Raw genomic sequence first — 14620 nt, forward strand, 5'->3', positions numbered from 1 at the left:
CACGGGCAGACGTCACAAAGCCTATGGTGGCTGGCAGGGACAAAAAGAACAAAAAGCGGAGCTCCAGCTGTGCAGAGTATCATCAGCAGCGTATATAATCAGTGAAGCCTAAAAACCGGTACAATCGGTACAATGGATTTTTGCCGGTACAGACCGTTAAAAAACGTTACTGTACCGGCTTAATCGGTACAGTTGGTGGGTATGGTATGGGCACCTTTAGTGCCTGCAACAATATGCGGACACAGCACTGAGATGGTGTATGCATACATGTACATGCATGCGAGATCCTCCATAGGATCGCATGTTGCATACACTCCCACAATCGGGCTGCAGCTTGTTGCAATGGCGATGTGAAAGGGCGCAAAATGTATGTTTGCAGGAGGGCGCCGGACACCCTAGCACCGGCCCTGGCTGCCAGTCAGGATATCACTTACAGTACCTATTCTGGTTGATATGTTATTTGTAAAAACCGATAATAAGAGGCATTCCATCACAGCCAAATCAAACCAGTACTATCACCACTTATTATTAAACAGACAGGAAGTACTGCCCATTTTGCACACCATAGCCTGCAGAATGATCTGTGATCGTTTACCAGAAATTGTAGAAACAATGCTATTAACAAAAGTCCAGTTCCAGTGAAATCTCAATCTCCATATTGTATTAAGATAACTAGACTACCTCTGTATAAACCGTACACTATATAAAACAGAATTGTAGAGCTATTCAGCAATACAATCTGCAACAGCCAGCAAATTTCATACATATTTGTGTATCACCGGTATTCATTACCGCTTATCGTGCAGTATCTCCATGCTCCTCAGTCTGCTTAAATTGCCCGCTGGCAATCTAACACTGCTGTAGACAGGTTAATGTGAAATGTGCATGTACAGCTGACATCCAGGTATGTGTATAGCTGTTTAACCATGCCAGGATCCATTCTCCCATCTCTGGGATAAATTGTCTGATTCCACTCTACCATAGAGGTCTACAGGAATGGTGTTAAGTACCGGCGGTATCCTTTTGTGAAATGGAATAAGCTATCCAGAAAACATATTCTTCACTGCTTGATGACACTTTGATTGCTAATATAATATTGGGAAAAGGAATAAATAAAGAGCCATCTAGATTTTCAGCAACATTCATTTATAAAATTGTCATCTCTCTGAAACACCCTGCAAATAGTAGGTATTTAATTATGAAGCAAACCCCACATGGGACTCACGCACAATAATTACATTTTTCTTCTGCTTTTCATATCACACTTTGGAACACGACACAGTCAGTGGAGACTCCAATTTCCAGGAGGCAGCATGAAGTATAGAAGGATTGGGAAGTGCACGGTTATCTATTATAAAACAGCTGTATGACGATGAAACGGAACAAACTCTACTTCATCAACTGTGCCAGTACACCCCCACCCCCCTTACCCTTATACAGTAGCATCACATAACTCCACGGTGTATGAGCTAAGTGGGCTTAACACAGATCCCAGGAGAACAGGCAGTAAATCATCATAACTATAAATGATGGGAAAATGACAGCCGAACCAAGCATCTTATATGAAGACACAAGGGGACTGGTAGTAATCACACCAGGACAGCAGTTGTCACAAGGAGCCTTGATAGAAAGAAATAGCTGACATTCTCGGTCTGCTTACATGGTGAGGAAACACTAGATCACACAGGCATTGTGTATGGCCTTCACAAAGCAGCAGTTGTGAGAAAATAGTTTAGGTTTTAAATGTTATAATCAGTGGTGGCTCCAGCACAGTTCAAAATTCAAATAGGGGAGCTGCACCAACTGCCAACTCAAACTGTCTCACTGACAGTTGGTGTGGGCTCCCTATTTGAATTTTGAAATGTGCTGTAGCCCCACCTGGTTCCTATCGTATTAAACATTTCACCAATATTGAGTTTCTTTGTTAGCTGGATAGTGTACTTTCTAATGACTGACTAGCCAGTAGATGTAGTGATTATCCTACTCTGTCAAATTGCAGGATAAGATAGACCCACACATACAAAGGGTGGTATCCTATTATCGCTTATCGCCTTTAATAGGCTATCTAATTAGCCCCAAAGTTTTTTGCTCCCAATGTTATCTCAGGGCTAATAGGATACTTACTGCACAAACTGTAAAAAGTCCCATTAACGCACATTTAAGTGCAAAATATCTCTACTATTTGTTTCCAGTTACAGTGGATGTTCTGTATGGCATTGCTGTAAATAATGAAAACGGTAGAATATATGGAGCTTTTTACCAGGGGTATTTCCAGGGGACTGCATCTCAAACGTATGTGATGCTTGGAAATTATTGGATTTCTGCAGCGCAAATTCCCTATTGGTATAATGTAGTTACAGTATATACCACACAGAAAAGCAATATAAATTATTCAACATACCCTGCATGCTTAATATTCACTTCTGGTTATTGCTATTAAGCTTAATGAAGCATTAACATCATTCATGTTGAGAAAGCAGCAAATAAAAAAGCAGAGTCTCCTGTTCCTGTGTATGTAGTAATGAATAATTACTGCCACATAAAGAAAAGTGTGAAGATGTAGAGTGGGAAACAGATCATATATTGCTTGTTTGAAATAACTCTGTATCTGATAGAACAACTGTACGTACACCATTGTATGGCCTATAGGGCTAAAGTGTGCTTTTTCTCTGTCTTATCTTCAGCCCTGCGGCTGTGTGCTTGTGTACTTAACTGAGATGAGAGGTCTTAGCCATGAAAGCCGAAATCTTGGCAGGTGCCTGCAGCCCGCAGTAACCTGAGAATACAAATGAGGATGCAGGTACGAGGCACCATGCACAGAAGCTCATGCTTAGCTCTCAAAAAGTAGAGAACCTACAAATGGAAGTTAAAAAATAATCTTGCCAAAATTGGCTCAGCATATCCTCAACTGCAGTCTTTACTGCATAGAAAAGGAAGCTTGATCAGAAATTCCATTTGAGTACAAAATGAAGGCATAAAACCATACACAATGTACCCTGAGAAAAATGGCCAGACTGGGGGCCAGATGCACTAAGCTTCAAAAGTGTTAAATGGAGAGTGATAAACAATCAACCAATCTGCTGCTGCCTGACATTTTTCAAACACAAACTGTGGCATGGGAGGTAGGAGCTGATTGGCTGGCTGTTTATCACTCTCCATTTTATCAATTTTGAAGCTTAGTGCATCTGGCACAAAGACTTAAAACAAGCACACAGGCCTACCTCAGCAACTGTGTCTGACTCCTAGTGCTAAATGTAATAGCCTCTGAGTTTTATTTATTAGAGAATCTGGCAATGTAACTTATAGTGCGCCAAACTTCAGATCATGGTTGACATGATGCTGGGGATTTGGGGTGCCGATAGGGTACTGATGGACATACTGTAGCTGCAAAAAAAGAGGGGTATTTGCCCTGTCTTCTGGTGGCTGCCTCCTCAGACGCACCATCACTGGTTCTGCCAGCGTGATTTCATCAGAAATACTGAGTAACTTGATATACAGATGTGTCGTACATCTTTGCTACAGTCACCAAACACCAGGTCCAAGAGAAACTAATAGCATGAGCAACTTTTTTGCATAATTTTTGCTGAAAATGTGCTGCTACAAGCGGTGATAAGTTAGTGAAAAAAAGGGGAAATAGTGACCGGAGTACTGGGTGCATTGCTGTGACTGTCATCAGATTTGCCAAGAGATATCAACTTTATCTAAAATAGTAATGGATAACAACAAAAAAGTGGAATTGACGCGATCTAGTGGCGCAAAACAAATCAAATAGTGAAATACGTGTTTGTGTAAATAAACATCAATAAGTATTACATCCCTTGAGTTTGCTTGTAAAAATCCTTTCGGAAGGAATGTATGCAACTTCAATCCACTGGTGAAGGGAGAAGTGAATCCTGTGATGTCCCAAGAGGTTGGCTGGCGGTCTTAATAATGAAGAGATGTGTGTTGCTCAAGGAATATGTGAAAAAAACATGAATAAAAAAACATGTAAGATCGTTCAATATAGATGATTTTCTATAGTGACCCTAGATTCTAGTCTCATAAGCTGATGGTACGCGTGCCTCTCTCACCTCTACTTGAGGGACAAAGAAGTACATAAAGGTATCTTTTAGTAAGAAGACAATTAAAATGGCGTATCCCACTCCCACTGAATGGGTATTCGGTAACACATCTAGCGGTTTCTTTTCATCTGGAAATTAGATTGGTATTCTTTCTAGCGTACCTCGCTCACTTCTATATGAGGGACGGGAAACATATAAAGTTATCTTTTTCTTCAAAATGTTAGCAGACAAGGTGACGTACCCCACTCACAATTAATGAATGTGGGGCCACACATATAGTGATTTCTTTTTTACTAAATTTTCTCCAAAATGTTAAGCCCTTCATGGGAAGTCACTTGTTTTCTAATGGTGTTCAATTGAGACAATAAGTATGGCATACCATCTAAGTTGCAATTTTTTGCAAAAAAAAAAAAAGATGTCTGGCGGTAGTGGAGTTGTACGGGACATGTCAACTCTCTGTATTAAGGCTAAATGAATGGAGACACATCTGTAGGTATATCAGTAATAACATTTGCACATTGCAAGGTTTTTGAAATCCTCAGATACTACTACATTGTAATTCTAACTACACAGTATATAAGTTACAGATGTGTCATCATACAATGTGGCTTCAGTTGAGCCAAACAGCCGCCCTCAGGTGTGCCAGGTCCTGGGCAACTTAGCTGCATTAGGCCTCTTTCTCATTCAAAATGTGCATTGTGGTTACATGAATAAAACTAATTGAGGGGTAAAAATCACTTTATTAAATGATATTTCATGCGCAACACTTGTATATCTGTGTGCGACTGAGTCTGAATATGTATGTACAGTGCTACGATGTGACCACAACTTTTTCTCCTTTGCGCGGTACTTATATGTTAGCTGGGCGCCCCTTACGTACTTTGCATAGTGGTGTATTGAGAATACCAATACACCACTATGCTGGTTACGTAAACTACGTAACTTACGGAATTTACGCAAATTACGTAACTTACGTAACTGGAGCTCAGCTAATATATAAAGGGTCATATCCCCACTATCCACGTCATACCCCCAATGTCCACATGGGCGCGGAGTTAATTCTAGAAAGTGTGGCGAGCACAGCGAGCTACCAAGCTCAAAGCGTGGCAAGCGCAGCGAGGGGACGCGGATACTTTAGCCGCCAGTGCTAACATTATTGCTATGACTGGTAATTAGCATTGACAGTGACATACATGTATTTACAGTGGCGTAACTAGAACTTTGTCAACCCCCCCCCCCCCCCCGCCGATATCGGCAGCGCCGCCCCCCTACCCCTAGACGTCCCACCCACCTTCCCAAGTGAAGTTAAACACCCTTACCCCTCCGCATGCTGCCGCCGAATTCAGGGTCCCGCAGCGCAGATCTTCTCCCGGCTCCATCTCCTGAGTCCTGCAGTTCTATAATGACCAACACAAAATGGCTGCCCCCCTAACAGCAGACAGTTTTTAAGGATGCTAGAGGAGGCCCGCGCCTCCTCTAGCATCCCAAAAAACTGTCTGCTGTATGGGGGCAGCCATTTTCTGATAGTTATTTTTCATTAGAACTGCAGGAGGAGAGGGAGTCAGGATCTGCACTGAGGCCGGGACCCTGAATGCGGCGGTGGCATGCGGAGGGGTAAGGGGGGTGTGTAAGTTTACTTGGGTGGGTGGGAGGGCTAGGGGGAGTGGGGGGCGGCACTGCCAATATCCCCGCTCAGACAGTAGTAGTAAGTTGTAACTATAGCCCCGCAGATCTGCGCCCACAGTCCCTCAGTGCCTCCCCGCCATAGCGGGGGCTGCGGGGCTATAGTTACGCCACTGTGTATTTATTATATATTTATCAAGAATTGCATATGCATAAATAAGCGCAATGTTAGCACCCTTGAATGGGATGTATCCAGAGCAGCCAAGAGGTCTGCTCGGCCCCGGTTAAACTTTGGGGGCATGGCCTAAATGTGGTAGGGGGCAGAGCAGCTGCGTGGCATCACACGCAGCCGATGCAACAAATAAAATAGTGGCCCATCGACTGTGTACGCATCTGAATGCACAGGCAGGGGCTACCCTAATCACGCTAGCGGTTCGTAATTCAGAGAAGTACTCACATATCAGCAAAGGCAATCAAATCGCAAGGAGGTACCCGGCATGCGGGGTGGCATCGCCCCTGTGCCGGGCTGCTCTCCGCATGCTATAATGGAGGAGTTGCTGTTTTCAGATAGCTCACAAAACTACAATTGCAGCTGAATTAGGCCCCTACTCCACAGTTTTGACAATAAAAATGATTAGACTAATACAAATAATATAATCATAATTTATATCATCTTAATAATTGTTATAGTCATAATTGTATTATTTCAATCTTTTGTATGTGTGTAAATCTGGCTGTGATACTAGCCATGGCCTCCCCAGCCACTGACCTCACCACACATCACTTACTACAGCATATCTGCTCTCTCAGAACAGTTGGTGACTTTCCCAGATTCCTATTTACAAATGCAATTGGCAGGACAGGGGTGCGATGACGTGATTCTCAAATAAACACATTTTCTTGGACCTACCCCCTAGCCTGGGTCTGTGATTAATGGCATTAAACATTACGAAAGTGATTTGTGTAAAAGGTTGGAAACCTTTTTAGTTGATTCATTGATGCTTTCTTTTGTGTATGCAAGGATTTGAATTAAGATAGATGATACCTTTCTGAGGTAATTCATTAATTAAACACCAGTTAACAAGCATGGGCTTTTCCACCTAGCTGACTCAGGACTTGAAAATAAAGATAATTTACTTACAAATGAGAAAAAGGAAATAATAAATACAATTTACAGTAAATGCTTCCAACTTGTAATTATTTTCCATTGATATAAATATCATTAGGAAATGGAGGGTAAGTTAATCTGTTGATATGTTTATATCTCATCCTTAGGATCAGCTATATTGTAATGGACAGGAATCACTTCTTTTTGTCCACCATTACATTGGCCATAAATAATTTGAATTGGTTGTGGACCTCTAAACTAGAGCAACAGTAGTACAGTAGTTCTTGTACAATAATCATCTGCTTGGAACATGTATGAAAAATTAAACTTTTCCTATAACCTCACCATAAATATCATAGAAACAAGCAAAACAATAGTAAGATAAGCTACCATAGAAACCTTTTGGAAAAACAGTGCTGCGGGCTGATGAAACAAAAACAATTTGGCCTTGACTACAAAAGATATAGTTTGAAACAACAGGTGAAGCAAATAAATAAAACATACCTTATAAACCACTAGGCCTGGGGGAGAATCTATTATGTTTTAGGATTGTGTGGTAGCCATTGGCACAGGAAATATTGTCCAGTCAGTGAATAAAAATACCCTGAAAAGAAGTTTGATTTTTCAAGAAGGCAATGATCCAAAAAACAATAAACCAAAGCATGAAAGGAATTTAAGATTTTGCAATGACCCTTCAGACCCATACACATGGGGCAATTTGCGCTGAGCGCTGCCGGCTAGTCACATCACCCTTGTTCCTCCAAGCAGCTAGATCGCCCATACACATGTAGCGATGTGTGTATGGGCCATCTGTGCTAACCAGGGTTCTCTGATGAGAACACTGGCAATCTGACTAAATCTTGACCACATGTAGTCAAGATCTAGACAGGGGATGGTGACGCGCAGGACCGGGCATTGTCATAGTTCGGGGCATACACACAGAGCGCTCCGTGCTTAATTTCTAAGCAAACTAGACAGATCGCTTATGGGCCCTACACACATGCCAATGTGTGCAGGGTGACCTAGCTATGCTAGGTCGGGCCGTACTGCTCCTCTGTCGCTCAGCACACGGAGCGGACAGCCCACACACAGAGCGAGCTGTCCACTTTGTGTGCTGAGCGAGCTGACAGCGCCAGTGTTCTCCGGTGAGAGAACACTGGCAATGCCGATATTGATGGACACTGTTCATCAATCTCGGCCAGCAACAGAGCCGACCGGGGGAAGCGCTTTGCTGTCACTATAGCTCCTACACACACGCACACACACCGATGTAGGGGCATTTTCTAAGGGACTTTGCCGAACTAAGCAAAGTCGCTTAGAAGATGCCTTAATATCGGCATGTGTGTAGTTCGTATTAGAAATAGGGCTAAAATCGCCCCCTAACAGTTCAAAGATTTAAAAAATGATTCACAAATCATTTACATAACAGAGGAAAGGGAATAAAAGTTCCTAAACCAACAGCCAACAGGTTGACATGTCCTTAATGTTGACATTCAAGATGTTATCATATTTACAGGTACATTTTCTAAAGCTTCTAAAAATAAAAAGGAGTGATGTTGCCCATAGTAACCAGATTCTGTCTATCATTTTCTAAGACGGCAACATCACCTCTTTTAATTTTTAGAAGTTTTTAGACTCCCACAATCCAAAAATATACTGGTAGGTTAATTAGCTCCCAAAAAATTAACCCTAGAATGACTGTGTGTGTGCGAGTACATGTGGTAGGGAATATAGATTGTAAGCTCCACTGGGGCAGGGACTGATGTGAATGTTCAACTATCCTCTGTACAGCGCTGCGTAATCTGTGTGCGCTATATAAGAAACTGCTAATAAATGAATAAATAAAAAACTACAATAATATTGTCGAAATTCATAGTGTCAGCATTCTGAAATGACAAGATGAAGTCAGTGTCGACATTGCAGATTACTCTGTGTTATCTATCAAATTTTTAACATTTGGGCATTCTACATGATGACATAGCATACTCAACCCAGACTTGTAGCTGGCTACAAGAAACACTGTTGCAATTTATGCCAAAAGATGTCTATAATGAAAAATTCCCTATTCAGAGCTGTTTGTGGTTATAATAGTAGAAAGGCCACCAAATTTAGTAAGCAGGTTTCTAACTAGCAGTGTGTGTCACACAGAGTACAGGTCTCCAGGGGCAGAACCATTGCTGCCATTGGACCCTGCATCTGGCCAGCATGGTGCCTGGAACAGCCCCTTGTAGCCAGTATTTCTGCTGCAGTGCCACTCTGTGCTTCCTTTGAATGCTACAGACATCACACTGCAGCCTGTACAGCCCCCTGGAGCATGCTCAGGAGTGCTGTTCTTCCCAGTGACTAACAACCTGAACCCCTTGGGGTATGTAACTCGCAATAGTGTGGCCTGAAGCCCTGTTACGGGTTACATATGGATGACCCATACCTCCCAACTGTCCTGCTTACTGCGGGAACATCCCGGTTTTTGGGGATGTTCCCGCATCCCGCTCTGGGCCGGCAGTGTCCCACGGCGCATTGTCGTGAGTGCACAGCATTTATTCATGCCCCAGAGTCGAAAATGGGGCGTGGCCTCACGGGAGAGCCGCTAGTGTAGGTCACACCCCTTTCACAAGGCCACACACCCCCCCCAAACAAAAATTGCAGCGCCTTTGGCACACTTGTGAGCAACACTCCTGCTCCTGCATGAAAGTTGGGAGGTATGATGACCGGTGGACGGGATGCTGACAATCAGAATATTGACGCTGGCATCCTGATAGAAATAATACCAACAAGCTGCTGGTATGTATACTTACCTTTCCCTTGTCCCCCTAACTGTAAGCCACCCTGCATACTTACAATTGAAATACAGACAGTGAAAGCAGCTCAAAAGACAAAACTGCTTATAGATCATAGTCGACCAGTGTGTATGGGCCTTTACTTTAGCAAGGATCTGATTAACAAGTAATATAGGTGAGAATAGGCACTACGTAGAAACAGGGCCGCCGAGAGGGGGGGGGGTATATTTTACCTGGGCCCGGGCCTGCCAGGGTGGCCCGGGTCCGGACACATACCTTGAAAAATATATATTTATTGGGGCTGCGCGTGCATCTTGCGTGCAGGCTGCATCTGATGGACTAGGAGAAGAATAGTGGCATGTTTAGCTGGGGTAATGATATACTGGGGAATTTTGCCTCCATGCAGTCAGGACTGAAGCATGTATAATGCTATCTGTTCGCTAAATTCTACAATATATTGTGAATGCTCTAGATCAGCATTGGCATTTGTGTGAGGTGATCGCCTGTTTCATGATCGAATTGCAAAGTTACTATAAATATGAGCTACGCGAGGACCTGTTCATCGATCTCATTGTTCAACAGAAAAAAAAAATCAATGCATGTTTGGCATGCATTATAAATCACATTGGGTGGAGTATAGATGTGATGACAAACAATGTTGTTAGAAAACTGCTGACAATAAAATTCATTGATTTGGATGACCTCTCTGACCTTCAATACTGCCGGGCACTCATCACCATATGACATACCAAAGCGTATACTGTGTAGAATCCCTAGTATTGTCAGTTTAGGTCTGTGTCATCGCAAGGTGGACCTTCACTTACGGTACTAATTTGTTTACTTTTAAAGTGGCTGTACTGTGTCTGTGAATAATGAAAACTCAAACTGACAACAGCCAGAAAGAAAATCCTGTCCGCTCATCCCCATTTGGTTGCATGAAATAACAAGCCATAAAAGAATGTTAGATCCAGAGAGCAGAAAAATATGACCACTAATCCTTTAATCTGAAATTCTCTGCTGAGAAATACAAGACAAACTGGAGATAACCTGGTACTGCTGCTGCTGGAGTAAAGCCAGGATGAAGAGATTTTTGCCTTGTCAGTTTGTTAAAACGGTAATGCTTTATTAGCTTGCTTAAAGCATTTTATTAATGTTACTGAAATGGTAAGATTACCCCTTTCTGGCAAAATTATGACCTGCCATAAAGAAACCTGTGTGGAGATTTAAAAGAAAAATAGAATACTGTATCTGACCATCTTCTATCTATCCATCCCGATTTTTGTGGGGACTGTCATTTTATCCCCTGGGCAGAAGACCAAACAATCCACCTCTTTGGTCTGGAATTATTTTGATCCAGATCTGGACAACAATTGATTTGCCATATGTAGCTTATGTAAAGCTGCAATAAGCAGGGGTAAGGCCATTGGCCACCTACGGACATCCTCATTTATGCGTCACCTGAAGTTAGTACATAAGTCACTGTTTAGTTCAGAAACTGTGGCTAGGACCGGAAGTAGTCCAGGGGCACCTTAATCCCTTGATCTGTTGTATCCAAGCACCTGAAAACCACACCAGCAAGTCACACATCAGTTTCCTCCTCGATCCGGATTGGAGGTAGTCCTGTAAGCTAATACCACCGGCATGAATGACTCCTCTTCTGTCCGGGATTCCTCTGGAGAATTCTGCAGCACTACGCCTACTGCTGTTGGGAGTCGTTCATCATCCAAGAGAGGAAGTCGGCATACCACTATGTCTTTCATTGACCATCCAAAAGTCCTTTGCGATGAAGAGGAAGTACAACAGTAGTAATCCTATGGCAAAGCTGCTGCCTTGACAGCAATGATGGTATTAGACATGCATCTGGTGTCCGCCATCAGTGGAGTGGGACTTAGATGATTGATAGAGGTATTGTGTCCCCGGTACACATCCCATCTAGATTCCATTTCACAACGCAGACGATACCCAGGATGTATAGAGACGTCTGAAAAAAAGTGTCATCAACCCTGGAAAATAAGGCTGTACCCACTGTCCACTTAACCAAGGACATGTGGACAGGAAAAACTAAGGAATATATGACTGTGACAGGCCACTGGGTAGATGCTTCGCCTTCTGCAGCAATAGCAGCAGAAGCATCTCTGAAACGGCAGCTCATTCCAAGGCAGGCAATTCTGTGTATCACCGGTTTCAAGAGGTACAATGCCGACAACTTCTTAAAAAAACTGAGGGAAATCATCACGCAGTGGCTTACCCAACTTAGACTCTCCTGGGGATTTGTGGTATCCAACAACGCCAGTAATATTGTGTGGGCATTACATATGGGCAATTTCACACAATAACATTGGCGGTGCAGGGGCGTGAAACATTTTGGGACACTTTCGCCATTCTATCACTGCCTAGCGAAGACTGGAGTGCCTTCAATCCATCCTGAACCTGGCCTACCATCACCTCAAACAAGAGGTTTTGATGCGGTGGAACTCCACCCTCTACATGCTGCAGAGGCCATTCAAGCGTACACAGCCACCTTAGATTACTTTCCTTGTTGTGCAAGGTTCTCTAGCCTTTTGAACTTGCCAAAATGTAGAGTCAGTTCCGCCACTGCCAGCTTGAGTCAGGTCATTCCCCTCATCAGGCTGTTGCAGGAGCAGCTGGAGAAAGTGAAGGAGGAGCTAAAGTGTGGCGATTCCGCAAAGAATGTAGGTCTTCATTCGCTTTATCAGGACACAAGGGTGGTCAGTCTATTAAAGTCAGAACACTACATTTTGGCCAACATGCTCGATCCTTGGTTTAAAGCCTATGTTGTGTCTCTGTTTCTGGTGGACACAAATCTACAGAGGTGCAAAGACCTACTGTCTTGATCAGTAGGTCTTTGCACCTCTGTAGATTGTCATCTGAAGAGGACCATGACACGGCCACAGCTCCTCCTCTGCTATCCCTTTCAGTATTTTTCTATGGGGGGGGGGGCACCAAATGACTTGCTTGCCCGGGCGCCCCAAATACTAGTTTCGGCCCCGGTGTTGTGGACATTTTGGGTGCTTATTACTGCCTGAAAAAGATCCCAAACATTGTGAAAATTGATTCTATGTCTCAATTTTGTTGACCAGTCTCTGCGAATATTATTACTTAGAAAGTGAATTAACAACCAATGGTTTCGTCTTCCTGATGCTTCCGGTAGTGTCTCAACAGAAACTCCTGCGGCTGTGACACTTGCATATTTTCACACAGCTGCTGCATAAGGGGTTGCTGTGTCAATCAAGTCTACACCTTCTACAAGGTGGTAATGGCTATTCCCTACACATAACATGCTGCTAAAATACTCTATAACCTCATTCCGTTAGTCTATTTCTTCAAAAATACATTATTTTTTTTTTGCTGCTCTGAAACCAAAGCACCTAACACCATTGACAGATGCAAACAGACATTTTGCAGAAGTGAGGACCAATGTCAATGTAAATTATAAAAAAAAATTATGATTGCTTATCCCATACTGAATATCATTATTTGGCCCTCATATATAAACTCTATCAAGGTTAATTTTAGTTTTACTGCCTGGGGCTTAAGTTAATTATTAATTAGATGTACAGATGTGTGACATCTTCAACATTTCAGCTAAAAATGCACATCTACCTAGCTACCTACCTGTAAAAAGAAAACTGTGTGCAGATCCTGCACCATGAGGTGCATTTTCTGTCTCCCCAAATCTCACAGGGAAGTCCCCCTTTATTGTGGCCAGATTGCTAAGCTTGTTATACAACACAACAATAACATTGCCCAAATAATGTGCGATGCCATATAACAAAGCATTTGAGCCCCAAATGCCAATTCAAGATGTCTCAATTGCACTTGTGGGTCCAATGATGTGCATGCCTGCTTCATAAATTGCCTTTCTTTCCCCTCATCAAATAACAGCAAACATTTCTTACCTTGGTTTAAAGTGCTTGGTGAGAGACTCAGCAGGAGCCTCGGCAAAGCTTTGTGCTGAGTCTATGATTATAGGCCTGGGAAATTTTGGAGCCAGGCATTGAATCCATAGTCCCAATCCAGCAACTAAAATCATCATCTCCAGGGGAGAATTTTGCTAAATTAACACCATGCATCAAGCACACAGGGATCAGAGATCAGAGATAAATACACAGCGGGAAGAAGTGCTGATGCTATTAGAAGACTCATTGGAAGAATGTCTAACCCGTGCAATGCCAGAATGACTTAGAACAATTAGGTTATTGCAACCCCTTTTGATGTTATGTGATACTAGTGGTGCGGTGGGCATTTTTTCCTACGATCTGGGAATGTGCAGTTGAGTCTGAGCACCAGTGATGTCAGCTGCCCGCCCCCCAGAGTTTTTATAGGGACGCCCATGAAACGCTGTGCGTTCCCATGGGCGATTTGCCCAGCCCACCACCCCACAACCACAGTCTGCGGTGCATGCGCCGGCCCCAGTGAACACTCTGTTCGCAATGGCCATACACACCCGGCGGATGCACAGGAGTAGAAATGCGCATGCACAACCACAACATCGGAGACAGAGGTGCCGAAAAAAACAGAATAACCCCCATTGTCCCAGAGTGCAGGCTGAGGTCTTCAGCATTACTTGGTCTTACACCGATGATATATGATACATCTTGTATTAATAAGGTTCTCTTATATAGACCTGATACCAGCATTTGCACATGAATTTTACCTTAATAAATACACCCACAGTATCTATCAGGAGAACATCATGTCGATTGCGACCCTTCACTTCTGAGATCATGTCCATATATTGTAGGAGCTCTAGTGGTATACCGACTGTATCAGTAGTATGTTTTGTCATTCTTCATTCAGCAGACTACAGGCAGTGGACTGGCAGATCAATGCAGGCTTAAATTAAATGTAACATGATGGGGGGAAAAAAGACGATTCTACCTGTGTAACTCCTATCTCAAAATAATTACACAAGCAAAGGAATAAATGTCTGCACTGACATATATTGAACTTGTAGCATATATTTGCTGCCTGCAAACACAGATTTGTGCTAAAAGCTAAATTCAATACAAACATAAATATGAATTCCT

The 14620-nt window shown here is 42.9% G+C and overlaps 1 protein-coding gene across 4 annotated transcripts in view; it reads right to left on the reverse strand.

The window, feature by feature from the left end:
• Nucleotides 1-14620, reverse strand: part of DLGAP3 (DLG associated protein 3) — a 385428-nt gene that overhangs the window by 294093 nt on the left and 76715 nt on the right. The gene's annotated exons all lie outside the window — the stretch shown is intronic.

The sequence above is a fragment of the Crinia signifera genome, chromosome 2 (assembly GCF_055691185.1).
Source record: "Crinia signifera chromosome 2, ASM5569118v1, whole genome shotgun sequence".
NCBI classification, from domain to species: Eukaryota; Metazoa; Chordata; class Amphibia; order Anura; family Myobatrachidae; genus Crinia; species Crinia signifera.